The following is a 21106-nucleotide window of genomic DNA, read 5'->3' as shown; positions in this document are numbered from 1 at the left end:
TTGAATGAGATTATAACATTTTAGTAGTTTATGTAGTACTTTTAATTTGAATGATATTTTAAAATTTACATTAGACTATAATTATATTTTAATGTGTTTATTTATATTTTATTTATTATTTTATTATAAAACAGTTTTTTTCGGTTCAACTACAATTGAATCGGTTGAACCTATAAATCAATAAACCAATAACTAGAGCAGTTCAATGACCGATTCAATTCTCAGAACCTTGATTATAATAGTAAATCAGAAAATGAAGTAATTACAATCATAAAATTTTAAATACAATAGTTACTACAATAATAAGAGATGAATATCTTAATAAGTGTGCTCTACTTTTTTTTTGGTAACTAACAAATAAAGTATGACAGCTATAATAAACAAAAAAAGTTGTGCGTATTGTAATGAGTAGGGTCATTTTTTTAAATGTGTAAAAATTGGTATAATAGATAATTATGATGTGGCTATATATTTACTAATATATTTAGGTTGGAAGTGGGTCGAGCTGAGTCGAGTTAGATCAAGTTCAAGTTCGACTCACAAAAATTAAACTTAACTCACGACTCGACTCATTAACAATTGAGTCTATTTCGTAAGCTCAAGTTTGGCTCAATGGAAGCTCACGAGTTGGCTCAAATAATAAGTACATAATCTATAATTCTATATCAATAAATTATAACTTATATATATTAAAAATATTAAAAAAATAAATTTAATATATTGTCTATCTATCAATTAAAAATTTTTTATTTATGTCCTACATCAAAATTATATATAAAAATGATTATAAATTTTTAAACAATTAAGAACATTAATATATATGTAAAAATTATATATTACTATTTTCTCTCTCTATATATATATATATATATATATATATATTAAATTATTAATACGCATATTCTATATACATTTAATCTATATTTTTAATATTATATATATAATCGAGTTAGATCACGAGCTAATGAGCTAAGCGTATCCAAGTTTAAGCTCGACTTATTTAATTTATAAGATCAAATCCAAATTCAAACTCGACTCACCAATTCACAAGTTCAGCTTATTAAACTATAAATAAGTCGAATTTGAACTAGTTCATGAGTTGATTTGACTCACTTCCAATCCTAAATATATTAGAGATTGTCTTAAATTAAAGAAATTGTTCTCGACAATTTATATAGAGAAAAAGCAAAAAGACAAAAAAAAAAAAAAAGCAGAAATTACTAGAATGATTTTAATGCATGATGAGGACGATTTAAGGTATGGTTAGGACAGCGTGTGAAAAAAAATAAAAAATTTAAATGTAAACGAATATAAACAACAACTAATAAGTTAACACCCAATGATTTTTTTATTATTATTTTTTTTTCATTGTCAAGAATTACACCACTGTTGACCCATTTATATGCATTACATATCTATGGATCAATATAAAAAAAACCTATGGAATGTCGGAACAAAAACAAGGGTCCAATCTATACCCACAAAAAAAAATAGAGTTCAACAAATAATATGCGAGTATTTGTATATGTGAATGAAAACTGTAAATGGAAAATACGATTAAGATATGGATATAAATCTGTGAATAATTGGTCTTTATATCGGTTTGGATCTAATTTTTGTTTTGGTTTTAAAATTTAAAATATTTTATTTGAATTTTAAAAAATTTATTTAATTTTAGTATGATCCTACTATGAAGTTAAAATTAAATAATTAATAAAATGTGTTATATGTAGTAATACAAAATAAGATCGATAATATAAAGAATAAATACAAATTTTAAAAGTGTAAAATTAACTGTAGATGCATTAATACATTTATTTATCATTCTTCTTATAATTTAAATAAAATATTTTTTATAAAACTAAAAAAAATAATAAATAAATATATTAATGCATCCATCATTAATTTTATGTCTTTAAAACTTATATTTATTCTCTAAATTATTAACCTTATTCTTATACTATTGTCATGTAGAATATTTTATTAATTATTTAATTTTAATTTTAAAAAAACTACATTAAAATTAAATAAAACTTTTTAAATTCAAATAAAACATTTTAAACACAAAACTACACAAGAGAGCAATTTAATACTCTATCCATTCATAAATACAATAATCAAATGGATATTAATCTAAGAGTGAATTTGAGAGAGAGAAGAAAACTTCAACTTCAATACTTCGAAGTCTATCTGTATTCAATGTACTTTTTGCTACTAGTAAGTCTATCTCTGTGACTCTATTCATTAGAGAATTGGAGAATGGCACAGAAGGCAGGCAAAGTTTGGCATCTTCGCTGACCCGTGCGGCATTCTCGCGGAGTTTGACCAGGCTACCCCATTAATTGGCGATAGGGTGAGAGTGGGCTGGGCTAACTTGTTTTAAGTTCGACTCACCTTGATTCCTTTTATTAAATTGACAAAATTTGTGTTTTTGGTAAAATCTATTAATTAAAAATCTCAGATTATAGGCTTTAAAAAAATATATGACATTGGCTGGGTTAGTAAATATTTTTTTTTAAAAAAATAAAATATTTTTAATTTAGACTTTTAATTATTTACTTGTATTAAATACAAAACAAAACAAAAAAAATCAACCCTCAACATTAGTCAAGATTGTATTTTTTTGTTTAAAAAAAAAGTTTATGAATGGTATGGTTATAATATGTTATTAACGATTGATATATAAATGAATTATGCTTTAGAAATTATGAATTATAAATTTTGTAATGTATTTAATGTTAACTTAGAATTTTTAAGTTTATTATTTTGAATTATAATTCACGAAACAGGCTTTTCAAATAGACTGTGAGCTTGTTGGGTTTTAAACAGGTCGGACTCTAGTTGAAAAAAAAGCTTATGAGAAGTAAATATCTTAGACTTAAACTATCTATTTATAACATGGGTCAGACTCGTCAAAGCTAAAGCTCGCTTCGACTTGTTCTATTTTCACTCCTAATTGGCGAGCTTCGATTGCAAAACAATCATATTTCAAAATATGGTTTTAATTGTTATAAAATTATTAATATTAATATTGTTGTTGTTGTCGTCATCGTCGTCGTCGTCGTTGTCATATAATGAAGCATTATCATATATAATAGAGTATGAAACTTTAATAATTAATGGGACATAATTTTTTATAATGTGTTTAAACTAATTAGTAAGTGGATTAGAAAAATAAATAATATCCTATTATTATTTAATTCAAAATTTTCATTTATAAAAATTCTAAAAAAAGTTTTTACCATAATTTTGAAAATTAGCTTGGACCGGCCAGTTGGACTGATCCAACTGGGAACTAGAAGTAGTTACGATTTGGTCCAACAAACAAACTGCTAAATTAAAAATTGTTTGAGAACCGCTAAATCGGCTGATCGAACCGAACCAGAATCCGGTCAATTTTCAAAAAACGACGTCGCATAGTTCTTTTTAAAGATAAAGAAAACTTTCAAACGCAAGTTGGTCTTCTTTTCTCATGTCCGGAGATCCCTCCCCAACCTTACTCTCTCACACTCTTAACACTCAACACATGACAGAGGCAAAGCTTTCCTCAACCCTCTCTGTCATCGGCCTTCGTCTCGGAGCCACGCCACTCGGCCCCCTTCCCTAACCTAGTCTTCCACACTCACAACACTCAAATACGGCAGAGGAAGGTCTCAAAGCCTTAACCTTCTCTGTCGTCACCTCTCACCGGCATCCATCTCGTCACCTGCCGACCCCTCTACGTCGCCGCATTGTCTCGTTGCTTGCCTGCACTATTCGTTGCTGCCTCCATCTCTATTCGTCACCCTCACTGCCCGTCACTCACTGCAACCTCTCTCTCCACTCGTCGCTGTCATTGCGCGCCATATATGCTATTCTCTTGTCTTCTCTCTGTCTCCCTCTGCCTCCCTATTCTCTTCTCTATCTCAGTTCTATCCCTCTCTCAAGTCTCAATCTCTGACTCTATCCCTCTGAAATTTGAATTTTTCCTGACCAAAATTTTCAAGTTGGAGTGTCGTCGTGAGGCTTGCCGCCAGTGTTGTCAAATTGGACTAGTGGTGGCTGGACAGCGTGAGCATGACTTTGCGAGTGCAAGACTCTCTGCTTCTCTAGTTCTCTGGCTCTGTGACTACAAGTTTCTCTACCACTCTAATTCTCTGCGATAGTGTGACTGCAATTATTTAGTGTGCTTGGAAAGCTCATAACAGTGGCGTTTTCCTGAAGAAGGAAGCGAACTATGAGGCATTTGTAAATAAAACCCAGTTCTTTGAAAATCTTTGGTGGTAGGAGTGTAGGGAGAGAAGATATCTATTCAGTAAAGATAATCTCAAGCAATGAGATATGCAGGCTATCTATTAGTTGATAATGGTATTTTATCCTATATAGGCTGATAGTTGGAGGTGTTATTTGTTATTCTTATGTTTTGATGTTGTCTTGATGAAATGTTATGATATGTCTTGCTAGCTTTAAGGTTGTTGGAGTTGTTATGGATGTCTATAATTTTTGTAAGATCTCACATCCCTCTTTGGGAGTTTTGTGAGTTCTAAAATTATCAAAAAATAATTGTTATTAACTATTTTAATGAGACTATAAGACTTTGGTTGATGTACTGCTTTAATTTGGATGACATTTTAAGGTTTCTATTAGGATATAATTATATTTTAGTGTATTTTTATATTTTATTTATTATTTTATTATAAAACGGTTCTTCTAGTTGGACCACAGTTGAATTGGTTAGACCAGTAAACCAGTAACTAGAACGATTCAACGACCAGTCTGGTTTTTAGAATATTGGTTTCGACGCACTAAGAATAACACATAGAAGAGAATACACATAACTACTTATCTCAAGTAGTATTTTAATTCCTTTGAGAAGAATATTGTGTATGCAATATTAGTGTGAATGTGCTATGCTATATTGAGTGACACATTGAAAATTAATAACAAAGTTCTCTTACTCTCTCCTATAATTTTCTAGCTCTATTTTTATCTATCTATCTTAATTTCACAACACGTTATTAACACGAATATTGTAGATGATGAAATTTACCTTGATTCAATGGGTCTTCATAATGCCATTAAGATAAACAATAATACAACGTGAAAAGATCGCGTTACGACAATGATTTTTCTTTGTCGTCATCTTGACAAAGGATTGAAAAATGAATATCTTACTATAAAAAATTCAGCAAAACTATGAAAGAACCTACAGAAAGGTATTATCACCAAAACCCCGATGATTCTTTCAAATGCCCGATATGAATGGTTACATTTGCGGTTACAAGATTTTAAATCCATCGATGAATATAATTTCACAATGTTCAAAACAACCTCACAATTAAAATTGTGTGGGAAAATTATTACTGATAAAATTATGTTAGAGCAAATATTTTCAACCTTTCATGCTTCGAATATGCTCCTGCAACAGTAAAGAAATGATTTACAAAATATTGAGTTTAGCAAACAAATAATAACATTTTGGTGATGACAAACATAGTGTTGTTTGGGTTAAAAGGCCAATTGGAGTGATGAAATGACTTAGTGTTGCAGGCTCATATTAAGTATGCAGCCCAAATGCAAAAGCAAAGCGATCTGAAGATGGCTGAATGGAAATTGAAACCACAACCCAACCCAATGCCAATCAAGCCAAAGGGAAAGCAACCCTAAGCTTTTACTAAGTTCACTTGGGATAAATCACAGAGAAGAAAGGGAGTTTTACTTTTTCATTCTAATACCAAAAAGGAAGAAAGGAAAAACAAATCAAGGAAGTCATGTCAAATTAAGATCAAAAAGAGCAAGTTAAGCACAATCAGAAATGTTAAAGGTAATTTGTTTTCATTTACATGCAAGTCAATTGCTTGCCATTTTCTCCTTTCCTCTGCACCACTATTTTGAGTAAGTTGAAGAAAGTGGTGGCTATCTTGCTCTGTTGTAACTCAATGGTTGATGACGAAATTTGAGGACAAAGCACAAGATTAAGGGCTTAGATTTTGTCAAGATCTCTGAGAAAGCTAATTGCCGCTACTTTTTCCTCTGCTATCGTGCTTAACACTGATTTGTAATCCTTGATTTTTTGGACTAATGGAAGAAAAAGAAAGAGAAATTTCAAACATCTCAAGATTTAAGAAGTTGACCTTATGAACAACCGCTAGTTGAGGAAATAGAGTTCATACAAAAAGAAAAACAATCTTCACTTTTGTTCAAGGAGAGAAAACTAGAGAGAAGAAAAGAGAGAAACCTCACAAATCTAAGTTTGAAGTTTTGGAAGCATTACACCTACACTAAAGGGAGCATTCTGCCAAGATGAATAGCTATATTTGAGAGTTTAGAATTTGGGTTCAGCATATAGAGTTTGAGCTGTAAATCATCATCTCCTTCATAGTTTATCTTTAAGTATTCTATTTGTATGTTATGTCTTTCTTTGTTTCTATTCAATGGTAAAAGGCATAAAAGAGAGGCATTAAAAAACAACCATTGAGAGAAAAGGTAAAGAGAGGAACTTGGAGAGAAAAGCCAATATTTATTTCAAATCTCCTTTGATTGTATCTCTGTTTTGTTTCTGATGTTTGAGTTGTATCCTTTTGCTAAGTTGGGTAAGCACTTAGAGTGTTAAGAGCCTAGAAAGTTTTCTAGTCAAGTCAAGTTTAGGTAGAAGCTTGATTTGTCCCAGATAGAATCAGGTTGAATTCTAGGGAATTGGTGTATGTAATATTTGATATGATAGTGAAAATTCCACTGATGTTGTGGTGAAGACTAGATGTAGGTTGCATTACACGAGACAACTGAACCAAGATACATGGCTGTGTCATCTTCTTCTTCCCTGCACTGATTCTGTTTTTCATGATTTATGAGACAAAATAAAATTCTCTCTGTATAATCCATCTCGTAGACAGAATAGAAGCTAAGTTATATTTTCTGGTTTAAGGCAAAATTAATCAAGTTTAAAAGAAGGACATAGATTCAACCCCCTTCTCTAAGCCAACAAGAACTTTCAATTGGTATCAAGAGCTAGGTCTCAAGAATCAAGCTTCACAACTTGGGGGAAAAGTCCAATAGCTAACAACTTGAGTGCAAACATTGTGGCCTACACTCTAACAGAAGGTTAGTTAAACAATAGGTATGCTTTCTTTAATGGGAAGAATTATGCTTACTGGAAGGAAAGAATGAGGATCTTTGTTCAATCCATTGACTACAACATATGAAAAATCATTGTGAGTGGTCCTAAAGTGCCAACCAAGACAAGTTCTGATGGAGTGGTGACTCCAAAGAAAGAAGGCGAATGGAATGATGAAGATAAGAAGAAAGTCAAGTTAAATGCCAAAGCTATCAACTTGATGTACTATGCTATCAGCTTCGAGGAATATAGGAAGGTATCTAGATACAAGACAGCAAAGGAGATTTGGGATAAACTCCAAGTCACACATGAAGGTATCAAACAAGTCAAAGAAACAAGGATTGATATGCTGTGAAAAGAGTATGAAATATTTTTCGTGAAATATTTTGAGAGGTTCTCAATCATCATAAACAGCTTGGATGCTATAGGCATGACCTACACTAAACAAACCCTTGTGAGTTTTTGTAACAAAAGCTATTGTCCTAGCCGAGAGCAACAACCTAAATCCTTTAACCTATGATAAGTTGAGAAGCAAACACTACAAGAAAAAGGCGTATTTGTAACAAAAAATATTGTTACAAAACGTCGATATTTTGACACAAAAGTTTTTTGTAACAAAAAAAGGGTCCATTGCAGTAAGTCCCGTTACAAAAAGTTTTTGTAACGAAAAATGGAACTGTTACAATTCAATACCATATTTTGTAACAATTTTTTCTGATACAAAAAACCAGAAGCCGTTACAAAACTGGTAACAAATTTTAATCTTGAAGGTATTTTTCGTGACAGTAAATTTTTTTCCTATCAAAAAAATTTGTTACAAAATATAACATGATTTGGTAACATTTTTTTTCTTCAGTTACGAAAGCGAATAAGTTATTTTGTAACAACTTTATTTTTATTACAAATTACGTGCATAATTTAGTAAATTAGTTTTTAAATTAACTAATATAATAACGCTTTTAATAAGCTAGTTTACATCTATTTAATATGCAAAAACATACATAAGTCAAACAAGATCCTTCTAGCTAAAATTGTCTTGAAACAAAATAACATTAGCTAGTGAGTACATGGATTAGTTCAACCAAAACATAAAAGTTCTAACATAAAAGTTCAACCAAAACATAAAAGTTCTAACATAGATTAGTGTCTCTATGCATCAAAACATTCTTGAGCCCTCAAGGTTGCATATGGTCACCCTTTCAGCACTCTTGTAAATAAGAAAAACCGAAACCAAAAAGTTAGAAACAAGATATAACACTATCTATAATTTTTCCACTAAGTTTTATCCAAACTGTTTATAAAAAATTCGGCAGAACCTCCCCTAAAAATTGGATATTTCCACCGTTCACGGTTCCAACAAACACAACCAATATGCAACTTATGTCTCAGCCATACCCAACCAAATTTATCAAAGCAATCAATAGGACATTTGTCATTTTTCAACCATGACACAAGTAAAATGTGATAAAGAGATCCATATACAAATTAAAGTATACTAATATAAAATGGGAATCATCTACAAAAATATATTAAAAACATAAGCAACTTTAGGAGTACCTTTAGGGTCTAGTTTGTTTCATTGTCAAAGCGCACTATGAGGGAGTTGACAACAGCTTGTTGAGCTTCCAATTGAGCTTTCATTTGAGCTAATTCTTCCTCTTGCCGTGTTCGTTGCTCTTCAAGTTTTTCTTTGAGCACATCTATTTCCTTTGTTAGCTCCTCACGGTCTTGAATTTCCTCTTGAAGTTGTGCTTGAATCCTTAACTTAGACTTTGAAGCCTTTATGCCATAACTTGCACCACTTTTGTCACCTCTCACAATTAGAAAAGCTTCATTTGGAGTGAGAGAATTTTCCAAATCATAGGAGTCATCAAGCATAGTGCTAATGTCATCCTACACAATCCAATTTGTAATTTGAAAATGGAGATAATATTTAACTTCCATGCAACAAAAAGAGAAAAAGCTTAAGAATGTTACATCAATTTGTTTAGCTTTTTCATTCACCCATTCTCCATTACTCTTTTGATGAGTAATTTGCCATAATTCTTGAATGTCAGGCTCGACACCGGTTCTAGGATGGCGCTGCAAATTTTTTGAAAGTGTAAAATATAGCATGTAGTTAAGTGCAAACATGATATAGCAAAAAATAGAAGACCAAATTAAAACTTTAAGACTATTTACCCGATCACGTCTAACAACTTGAAATGTCCTTCGACCAACAATATGGGGTACAACATGATGCTTTCTATTATCTTTGTTTCTTAAACTTTTTTCCTATAGAAGACCAAACTCACAAAAGACAAAAGGAGGTCAGCTATAATAATTTACATTGACCTAAAATAGCAAAACAACATAAAAAAAACCTCAATGGTTGTCACAATGAAAATTTTAAACCTGAAAAGAAGGACTTCCAAAGTAGGACACCAAAGTCTCCCATGTCTCCGGTAGAACATTGTTTGGTGGATTTTGAAGGCGCTCCTCATCAGTTTGATACAACTCATAGTGCTAACGCAATCTTGAGCGCCAACTTCGATAACATATGTTAGCCTTAGCTAAAATCATATTGCGCATTACTTGCGTATCAGCTATATCAAACTTTTCCTACAAATGATTTGTCAAAGTTAGTTAGCAGAAATAACTTCTATAATAAACTGAATAACAGAAAATATAAATATCTATTACCAAAACGATGTCGCATATTTTTTGCTTGACATCATCTCCAACTTGGCTCCATTTCTCTACATCCAAAGGAGCATTTTGTCTTGTAACGATACCCACTTCAGATGCAAACAGATCAGCATGGATGCCATTAGGAACTAAGTTCTCTAAAGATATCGGCAATTCCAATTTCCCATTTGTCTTTGTTTTGATAACCCTATTTGTTGCAATCCCACGTGAAGGTCCCCTTTTACCAATACGCCTATCAACAGGGGCAGTGGGTGGTGCTGAAGTAGTGTCTGCCGGGGCTGGGACAGATGCTGCTGGGGCTGGGGCAGGGGCTGCATGGGCTGCCAGGGCTGGGGCAGGGTCTGCCGGGGCTGCAGGGGCTGCCGGGGCTGGGACAGATGCTGCAGGGGCTGCAAGAGCTGGGATAGGTGCTGCAGGGGCTGGGATAGGTGCTGCAGGGGCTGCCGGGGCTGGGGCGGGGCAGGGGCACGCGCTGCAGGGGCCGTGGCAGGTGCTCGTGGTGTATAACCAGATGCAGCAGCCCTTGTCAATCTCCGTGTAGCCATTATGTTACGCAATCTACAATAAAGTTAACAGAGATAAAATTAGAAAAATAAAATAAAAAAATAGCAACATCGTTTAATATACAATTACACAAAGGAAAGCACATCAATAAAAGTTGGTACTTGATTCAAAATATATTATAGTTTTCAAAAAAGTTAAACAAGTGGAATAAAGATTGAAGAACTTAGCAAATGCAAAAATGATGTAATTCATAAAGTTTAACTACTTTAAAGAAGAAGACCCTTTTTTAAAAATTCATCATTTCACTATCAAGCTAGAAGACAAACTTTTTAGTGCTAATAGAGGTTTCTTCTACTTTATTATGTAACTCAGGTTTTTCAACTTTAGTATACAACCCTCAAGAAAGAAAAAAGAACAAACAGAACAACATATTAAATCATTTATTTTTACATAATTAGCATCAATTTTTCTCTTCTAAACCTACAATAAAACAGCAAGAATTACGTCCACAAAATTAATTTACAACAACTACATATTAGAAAAAATCATCACCTCTAGACTGAAGAATGGCAGAAGCAGATCCAAGTTCAGTTCTCAGCGACGGGTTGGGGCCGTTCCACCATCGAAGACGCAGGCCACTGGCGAGGAGATGTGACCGCACGATCAGAGCTTTGGCACGAGCAGAGCTTCGGCAGGAATAGCGCACATCCAGCAGAGGACTCACCCACCAAGACGACCACAGATACGGTGGTAGCAGAAACAGAAGAGGCTAGACGCAGAGGCAGAGAAGGCGGAAGGCAGCGGAGCCAAGACGGCCACGCCGACAGAGACGGAGGTGAGGAGTGGCACCCACGAACCAGATTCGACCAGCGACTTGAGGACCACGACGCAGCCGGAGACGTCTCCGAGGGGCTACGCCGGTGACTCTTTCTCCCGCAAGCAGCTCCTTTTTCCCTCGCAGATAGGGTTTGTTGACGGTGCCATGGGTTGAGAGTTACTGAGTGTGAGGCTTCGAGTGAGGTGGGGGAATGGGGGAACCTTAGGATTTTTTTTACCATTTTACATTCACTAGCTATTAGCCCTTGGTTTTTTTAACATTGCATTTAGTTTTTTACATTTTCTTGGAATATTTTTAACTCTTTGTTATTTATATTTATAAATTAATAAAAAAAATTTTAATTTTACAAATTAGTTTTAAGTTATCTTAAAATTCTGATTATTATAAATTATATACTAATTTTCTAAAGGAATATAAATTAATATTTACATCATTTAAAAATTAATGGATATGTAAAAAATAATCTATACAATATATTTTAAAAGAATTATATAAACAAAATTTTTTATTTCTGAAACAAAATAAAATTATTTTAAAAAAATATAAAGACAATTTTTTTAATTCTTAAAGTTTTTAACATTTTGAAAAAAAAATGTATAAATTATACACATATTTTGTGACACAAAATAAAACTTGTTACAAACAATATTAAATTCCGTGACAAATTAATTTTTTGTTACAAATTAATTTAAGTTTTTCAGACAAAAAAATATTTTGTTACAAAATATTTGATTTTTTGAAACAAAAAAACTATTTTGTTACAAAATACTACGAATTTTTGCAACTACTTTATGTTTTGTTACAAAACATTTCAATATTTTGTAACAAAACACCGGCGCGTTACAAAAACTACCATCATTTGTAACAAAATAAAATGTATTGTTACAAAATATCTGGATATTTTGTAACAACTTGTAATGTTGTTACAAAACATACTTTTTTTGTAACAATCAGCAACTATTAATACAAAAAAAGGGTTTTTTGTAACAATTTTTAATTTGATACAAAATTTTTGTTACAAATGTTCCATTTTCTTGTAGTGAAATTTCTAGCATGTGAAATCACATACGCCAGCCAAGACACGAAAAAGAAAGGAGTGGCCCTAAAATCAAAAGTTGAATCATTGAATGATAACTCCAATTATAGTTTTTCAAATGATGAAATTGTCTTTTTTGCTAGGAGATTAAGAAGGCTAATGAAGAGTAAAGGCAAGTTTAAGGGATCAAGTTCAAAGGAGCAAAAGAAGGATATAAGAAAAGTCATATGTTATCATTGCAAAGAGACAAGTCACTTCAAATACAACTACCCAAAGCTCAAAAAGAAAGACAAGGCGAAGAAAGAAAAGAAGAAAATGCTCATGGCTTCATAGGAGGATTTAGAGAATGATTCGGATGAGGATGAAGATTCTGAATATGAAGCACAAATCTGCTTTATGGCTAGTCATGATCAATTAGACACTTATGGTTTGCCATAAAATGAATCATTCATTGTTAAAATAGTTGGTAAGACGTTTTAATTCGGAAAAAGTAAACATCTCTGAAACCTTAGCTGTTTTCTCACATTGTTCTCACACCAAACTATTTATTGCTTTCTTTATTTCCCTTGCTATTGTTTATGCGTTTACAACTCACCAAACCTCTTTTCTTTAGATTTTGTTTATTTAATTTCTTCTTAATTTTTGATTTTATATTTTGCTTATTTTTCTTGATTTTCGAATTTTATCTTATTAATCTTCATATAATTTTTAATTTTAAATTTGGTGTCCTGTTAAGGTTTTTCTTTTATTTCTATTTTCAAAAATTTTAGGGTTATTGTCTTTTTAGTTTTTAAAAAATTTTAAGTTATTTTCTCACTTGTTGTTTCAATTTTTTTTGGTTAATTGTTTATTTTGTTTTACTTAATTTCTTTTTTTTACATAGGATATCTCACTGGGAGTTCTCTATACTTTGACATAGAGAATCTCACTTTTTCTTTGTTTCTTGTTGTTTATGAGTAGGAACAGGGACAAAGAACCCCTTCTCGAGTTTGATTCTAGACCTAAAAGAACCTTGAGGCGGTGTTTGCAACAAGCTAAAGCTTACAAAGCCGGAGAGAATCTCCAGGAAACTTTTGAGAAGGAAGTTGAAGAACCCACCATGGCAGCTAATGGAAGGAATCCGAATTCTGAAGGGCAAGAAAAGAAGGTGCTTGGCTCATACACTGCACCCACACCTGACTTCTATGGGTGTAGTATAGCTGTACCTGCCATTGGTACCAACAATTTCGAGCTTAAACCTCAATTGGTCACTCTGGTGCAGCAGAACTGTCAGTTTCATAGACTCCCGCAGGAGGACCTCAACAAATTCATATCTGACTTCCTACAGATCTATGACACTGTTAAGACGAACGGAGTGAACCCTGAGATTTACAAGCTCATGCTCTTTTCTTTTGCTGTAAGGGACAGAGCAAAGCAGTGACTTGATTCTCAGCTCAAGGAGAGCTTGGACACATGGGAGAAGGTGGTCACTAGATTTCTAACTAAATTCTTTCCACCCTAGAAGCTGGCTAAGCTTAGTGTGGATGTTCAAACTTTCAGACAAAAACATGGAGAGTCACTCTATGAGGCATGGGAAAGATACAAGCAGATGATCAGGAGATGCCCTCCTGACATGGTTTCAGATTGGACCAGGCTGCAGATCTTTTATGATAGCCTTTCTGAGATGGCAAAGATGTCATTGGATTACTCTGTAAGTGGTTCTCTACACATGAAGAAGATGCCTGAAGAGGCAGATGAGCTTATTGAGATGGTTACCAACAACCAGTATCTGCACACTTCTGAGAGAAACCCTATGAATACTGGGACTACTCAAAAGAGAGGAGTCATGGAGGCAGATACACTGGACGCCATCTTGGCTCAAAACAAGATCATGTCCCAACAAATTAGCATGATCTCTCAACACTTGACTGGGATGCAAGTTTTAGCAGCCAACCATCAAGATGCATCCTATGATATGATTGGAAGCTACATCCAAGGGGACGCTGGTGGCTATTAGGGGTGTTCAAAACCGATCCAGACCGAACAAAACCGACTAACCGAACTGAAAAAATAAAAAATCAGACAAATCAAAAACCAAAAAAAATCGAAAAATTCATGTTTTGTTGTTTTTTATGCGGTTCGGTTTGATTTTTGATTTTGATACTGAAACCTTAACTGAACTGAACCGAACTGGTCAACTAAGAATCCTAAAAAACCATTAGACCACTAACCCCTTGCCATTATCCCACCCCCAAATCAGATGCACTCAAAGAAACTCTAACCTAGTGAAGCTCAAAGAAACCCCTCCCAGGCTCCCAGCAGTGCCAAACCCAGCCCCTCCCACCAGCGCCGAACCCCTTCCTCCCATCGTCGCTCACCATCGTGCGCTCACTAGGTAATCATTCTCTGGCTCACTCTCTATCTTTTCTTTCTTGCTGATTGCCTCACTCCCTCTCTCGTTTTAGTGTCGAAGAAGGTGCGTGTGGCTATAATGATGATGATGAACAACAATGGCCAAACGAGACAAAGAAGGTATGTTTCGTTTTCCCTAAATTTGGTTCTATGAATTGGGGAGGTTCTGCGATTATATGGTTTTTAATTTTGGGGGTTTTAGTTTCTGAATGTGTATTGTTTCTGATTGTTAGGGTTCTAGGTTCTGATTGTTAGAGAAGGTATATTTCTGATTGTTAGGTTCTAGGTTCTAATAGTTAGAGAAAGTATATTTAATTGCATTTTATATATAATTAAATGCTAGATTTGAGATTTGTGTGCTATAAAATTGAATGCCCTGGTTTTGATTATCAAACTTGCTTCAGCTGTAATCTATGTTTGTTTATTAATTTCATGAACTATGTGTTCTTCTTCATTACTTATTAGTGTTATATATTGTCATTAATTAATACCTTATGAACCATGTGCTGTTTTCTCTAGTTGAGATTATTTACTGAAATTTGATTCTAGCATTTTAGCTCTTATGAACTCTGTGCTGATTCATTACTTATTTGTTACATTTTCTTTTAGATCACACACTGCGGTATTTGTTATGATGATGTAGTTACCCCATAAGAAATTCATTTGGTCCCACAAATTACCTTGTAATGCCTATATATATATATATATATATATATATATATATATGGTCTTTTAATAAATAAATAATAATGTGAAGGGTCAGTTTTGAACAAGGTTGCAAAAATTGAACCGGTCAACAAACCGATAAGGTGACTGGTTCACTGGTTTAGCGGTTCGATCGAAGTTCAACCGGGATTCAACCGGTTTAATTAAATATTAAATAAAATTATTAAAAATTTAATATACAATTTCAAATAATTAAATTCAATAATTTTAAATATTAAATAACATTGAGTAAGCTCTATATTTTTTTCACATTGCTGCTTGAATCTCCCAAAGTAACAGCAAAACAACATCAAATCCTCCTGCTCCTGGAACTCCAGCCAACAAAACTCCTTCCAAGTTCAGTGTAGCATCCAAAAATTTTGTTTGTGATTCTGGTTCAATCTGCATGAACTGCAAAGAAATAGTAGTTACTAGCAGCAGATCCCATTTATAATCAACATCATTCAGACAGAAGAAGCATAATAATAAGTGTAAAATCAATGAAAAGAACTTACAGGAACACCTGCAGCCTCATCTAATCCCAAGCATAGCTTCTTTTGCACCTAACAATGCTTTATTAACTGCTTTCTTATTGGGTTTAGAAACTTACTCTATCCACTGTGAGAATTACATTTTCAACATCAACACAAAAGAAAAGCAAAAACATGAGAGCCTGAAGTGTAAAAACATGACCAAAATTAACTCAGAAAAAAATACAGAATCATTCAGCAACCGAAAATCAGTAAAGCCAGTTCAAATTAACAAAATCAGCAAATCCAGTATTAACAAAAGTATTAACAAAATCTGCAAATCAGCATTCAGCAACTCAATATTATTAATAACAGTGCAAATTACAAAGCAAGCAAAAATAATTCCAAGCAACAGTGCTTACTGGCGGTGAGGGAAGAAAGGAAGTGACGGCGGCGGAGGAGCGGGAACTACCGGCAAAGACAGAGAGAGAGCTCGAACAGAGGAGACGATGACCGAGAACGATGAGAGGAGAGGAGAGTAGGAGACCTTCCTACGACAGCGGCGAAATGAGGAAGGATGAGAAGAGGAATGGCGGTTGCGGGCTGCGTTCGAACTTCCACCGAACAGAGCTTCCAGCCTTCCACACGCGACACCGCACCCACTGTCTGTGCGGAGGAGAAGAGTGACGATGACTTCGAAGAGAAATGGTGGCTATGGGCTGCGTTCGAAGTTCGGAGGAGAGGAGTTTGGCCGTTTGGGGATTAGGGTTCTCCAGTTTTCAGAGAGAGAAAGAGAAGGGTGGGGTCTGGGATGGTAAATACGGGGGTATTGGGGCAGAGCATGGATTTTTTTTGTTTTTATATAAACTTAAACGGCGCCGTTTTGAGGTAGCCACAGAACCGGAAAACTCTAGAAAAATTCGGCCGGTTTTTGAACCGGTTTTTTGCAAAACGGTTTTTATAGTCAACCGAATCGATTAAATGACCGATTTTCGATTTTTCTAGTTGAACCGGCCGGTCCGGTTCGATTTTCAGAACCATGGTTTTGAGTATATGACATATGAGATATTTAATGTTTTTCCAATCTTATCATTTGCCACTAAATATATGCATTGTTTTTACAGGGAAGGGGGCTGGAGATTGTAGTTCATGTGAGGTGTCATGCTTGAACTTGCTCGTGAAGAGGGTCTCAATGGTGCTAGAAATTTATTTTTATTGTGTTGACTATTGAATTTTTAAAGTTCTTTAATTGTCGTGTTTTAATTTTTTACCGTTGAATTTCATTGGATCAAGACTTTTGTTAGTTATTACGGATTTGTGTTCTATGATTTTATTGTTATGACTTTGTGAAATGGTATGACAGGTTTTTCTTTGAATTGATTAAAAAAACTGAACAAACCGAACCAAACAAAACCAATTTCAATTGGTTTGGTTTGGTTTGGATGATTTCGATTAAAATAGCAAACCAAACTGAACCACAGTTTAATTAAACAATTGGATCGGATGACTTTTCTCTAAAAAACTGAACGAAACCGCACCGCAAACACCCCTAGTGGCTATGCTCAAGCCACTACTAAGCAAGTTAATTACATGGAAAATTCCTCTAGAAATCCCAACAATAATTCCTATGCCAATACTTTCAATCAGGGATGGAGGAATCACCCTAATTTTTCATGGAGGGAGCAACCACAAAGACCCCAGCAGGGCTTCCACAACAATCAGGGTGGAACCAATCAGAATAGGTCTAACAACAGACACTTATGGTTTGCCATAGAATGAATCATTCATTGTTAAAATAGTTGGTAAGACGTTTTAATCCGGAAAAAGTAAACATCTCCGAAACCTTAACAATTTTCTCACATTGTTCTCACACCAAACTGTTTATTAGGGGTGTTCAAAACCGATCCGGACCGAATAAAACCGATCGACCGAACCGAAAAAACCGAAAACTGAATAAACCAAAAACTGAAAAAATCGAAAAAATTGTGTTTTGCTGTTTTTATTGCGGTTTGGTTCGGTTTTCGGCTCTAACAATGAAAACCCCAACCGAATCGAACCGAACCGGTTCAAAAATAACAAAACCAACCCTCCCCCTCCCCCCACCCCCCACAACGTGACCTAACCTAGCCGCCAACCCTTACATTCACTCTGCGCTCTCTACTCTCAAAACCCACTCCCACTCTCGCAACAGCCAGCACCTCCCACTCCCAACCTGCGTGAACCCCTTCCTCCCACCATCCCCCTGTGCAGACGAACCCCTTCCTCTCACCACCTCCCAGCGCCGCCGAACCCTTCTAGCTTTCACACAGCGCCGCCAAACCCTTCGTCCCAGCACCTCCTCGCGAACAGCACCAGCCGACACCATCGTCGCGGAGCCAGCACCACCCCCGCCGCCACCCATAGCATTGTTTCTGGCCTCACGGAGACGCGGACAACACCCACCACCCAGCCACCGAGTCAAAGTCAGATATAGAGCCTCCAATTCAGGTATTCAATTTCTGTTCAATAATCATTGATTCATTTTTGTTCAATTTCTGTTTCAGTGTATATTTGTTGCTGATTTTTGTTCTTGGTTTAATTTGTTGTTGATTTTTGTATATTGTTGTTCAATTTCCATTTCAGTATATATTTGTTGCTGGTTTTTGTTCATGGTTTAATTTATTTGTTGTTGATTTACTGAAATTACTTTTGATTGTTGTTCATGGTTTAATTTACTTCTTGCTGATTTCCTGAAATTGCTTCTGATTGTTATGTTGTTCACTGTTCATGGTCCAATATTCAAGCTCAGAGGATGTCCTTAACAATTAACATAGAAAGCTCTTCCTTGTTTTGGGTGGTTGCCTGCATTTTATGAATTATCCAATTATCTAATATCTAGTTTTGTTGTTTTGCTTTTTTATTGTTGCTGACTTGCTATCATTGTTGATTCATTGTTCAATAAATTTTATGTATTTATATCTGTTGCACTCTTGCTCAGCACTATTTCGGTTTTTTCTTCTTCCTTCCTTGAATATGTTTCACTTCTATTTCTATGCTGCTGTCTGATTTTGTTGAGCCTCTGCTTTTACTTGGACTTTCCAACACCATTTCTTGTTGCTTTCCATTCGATTCAAATTTGTGGCTTTCTTGTTATAAATTTGTTCTTGATTATTGATTTTTGTTTTTGGTTCACTGCTATTATTAATTTTTTAATTTGTTCTTCATTTTAATTTGTTTTTTATTTTGAGTTTAGGGTTCACTGCTGCTATTATTGATTATTGATGAGGTAATTCTGAATTAAATAGATGTCTTTATTAATCAAATCAAAAAATTTTGTAGATGTCTTTATTCTTTATCATGTTGAGTGCTTACTCTTAAGTATGTATGTATGTATGTATCAATGGGTTGATTAAATGGTTGCTGGATTGATGGATCTAATTGCAGTCTTGCTCTTATTGTTGCATAGAAGGTTCTGATAACTGATATGATTCAAGATTCACCTTTTTCGTTGGCCAAAGTACCAACTAAGAATTAAGAATAGAGAGATAAATATTTATTTACTGAATATTCTTGCCGAGTTGTATGTAGTTAGCATGACTTATATGCTCTTAAACTTTGAGTTGATTCATTGATTCGGGCACATGTATCATGGTATGAATTGTTCTCTTTATTATTAGAATGTATAACTAGATTAGAATGTTTTTCTACTAGTGTTATATTATTATTATTGTTGTTGTTGTTCTTATTATGTAACTGCTTTTTGATTTCAGGTTGGATTGCGTTGAGAAGTTTAGCTGTTTTGTTAGAGAAGGCACCATAACTTTGCTATCTTTTAATGGAAATTTATTTTGTTTTTCAGTTGTGTTGACTATTAAACTTTTAAACTTCTTTAATTGTTGTATTTGAATTCCTTTTGTCGTTAAATTTTATTAGACCAAGACTTTGTTAGTTATTGTATTTGTGTTTGTTGATTTCAATGTTATGACTTTGTGAAATAGTATGGTAGTATTTTTTTTTAATTGATTAAAAAAACCGAACAAACCGAACCAAACCAAACCGATTTTAATTGGTTTGGTTTGGTTCGGATGGCTTCGATAAAAAAACCGAACCAAACCGAACCGCAATTAAATTAAACGATCGGATCGGATGACTTTTCTCTCAAAAAGCGAACCAAACCACACCGCGAACACCCCTACTGTTTATTGCTTTCTTTATTTCCCTTGCTATTGTTTATGCGTTTACAACTCACCAAACCTCTTTTCTGATTCGCCTGACTAAGTCCAAAAGGATAACCATTGCTTGCTCAGTCCGACAATTCTCGTGGGATCGACTCTCACTCACCTCAGGTATTACTTGGATGACCCGGTGCACTTGCCAGTGAAGTTACGAAAATTCAATTTCCCGCACCAGCATTCCACATCATTAGCTTCAGTTGGAGTCCTGAAAATTTCTTCTTGAAATTTGCATATAGATGTCTGACACAAAATCTATGGTCCACTCCAAGAAGAAACCTACCTTGATGTTAAATTTTTACGATAAAATCACTCATCTCTTATGCTACTTTTCCTATTACAAGCTTCAAACATCATAAAAAAGGTAATCAATGTTCAAGACAGAAAGTGTAAAATAAAAACTTTCTGCTACCATCAAGAATCCCGAACCCTAACAATGATAACATTGCAATCACGAAAATCCTATGCATTAACAGATTTACTTGCATGAACTATTCACTTAAAACGAAGATCAAACATAGATTGTACATACCTTTTTACTCTGTGCTGTTTCAAAAGTTGTGAAGACCAAGATAAAGCAATCTTCTCCTTCGCATGAAAAATCAAAATCCAAACTACTTTCAATCCGTTGTCTTCCACTATGATCAAGCTCGAAGAAGAGTGGAAAAAATGGTAGGATTTAGAGAATGTAAAAGTTGAAGTGTTACGTTTTTCTTTCAATCATCTGAATGAGAGTGTTTCGTATGCTAAAAGTAATAATAGGCGCGAAGGGACATACGTGTCAATACATATGTTTGGGGCTAGTAACGTTCATTATCCATATAGACAGTTCTGTTAGTGTTTCGTCAGTATAGATGACGAGAGGATAACATTGAATCAATTTTTAAATGTTGTGGACATAAATAGGACGAGTTAAACATTAGGAAGAACTTTAAGACTTACCCCAAACGTTGAAGATAAAAATGATACTTTACTCTATTTTTAATAAATAACCAAAAAAAATTTCTATTTAGCAAATAACTTATTTATTTCATTCAAAATTTTTCAACAAGATTTTAGTAAATATTCAGAAGATGTACAAAAAAATTTAGAGTCAAATTCAATCTCTATGTATATTTTTTATTTTTAAAATAATGTGATCATTTACAATAAAATATTTAAAAAAAATTT

General features: G+C 34.0%; 1 non-coding gene across 1 annotated transcript; it reads right to left on the bottom strand.

The window, feature by feature from the left end:
* Window positions 1-13669: 13669 nt before the first annotated feature.
* LOC148562794 (small nucleolar RNA R71) lies at window positions 13670-13778 on the bottom strand. The gene has a single exon (XR_015888121.1). It is a non-coding gene; the product is annotated as a small nucleolar RNA R71 (small nucleolar RNA).
* Window positions 13779-21106: the final 7328 nt, after the last annotated feature.

Source organism: Arachis ipaensis, chromosome B6 (assembly GCF_059453495.1).
Source record: "Arachis ipaensis isolate K30076 ecotype BB chromosome B6, ASM5945349v1, whole genome shotgun sequence".
NCBI lineage: Eukaryota > Viridiplantae > Streptophyta > Magnoliopsida > Fabales > Fabaceae > Arachis > Arachis ipaensis.
This window is presented reverse-complemented; position numbering and strand designations above follow the sequence as displayed.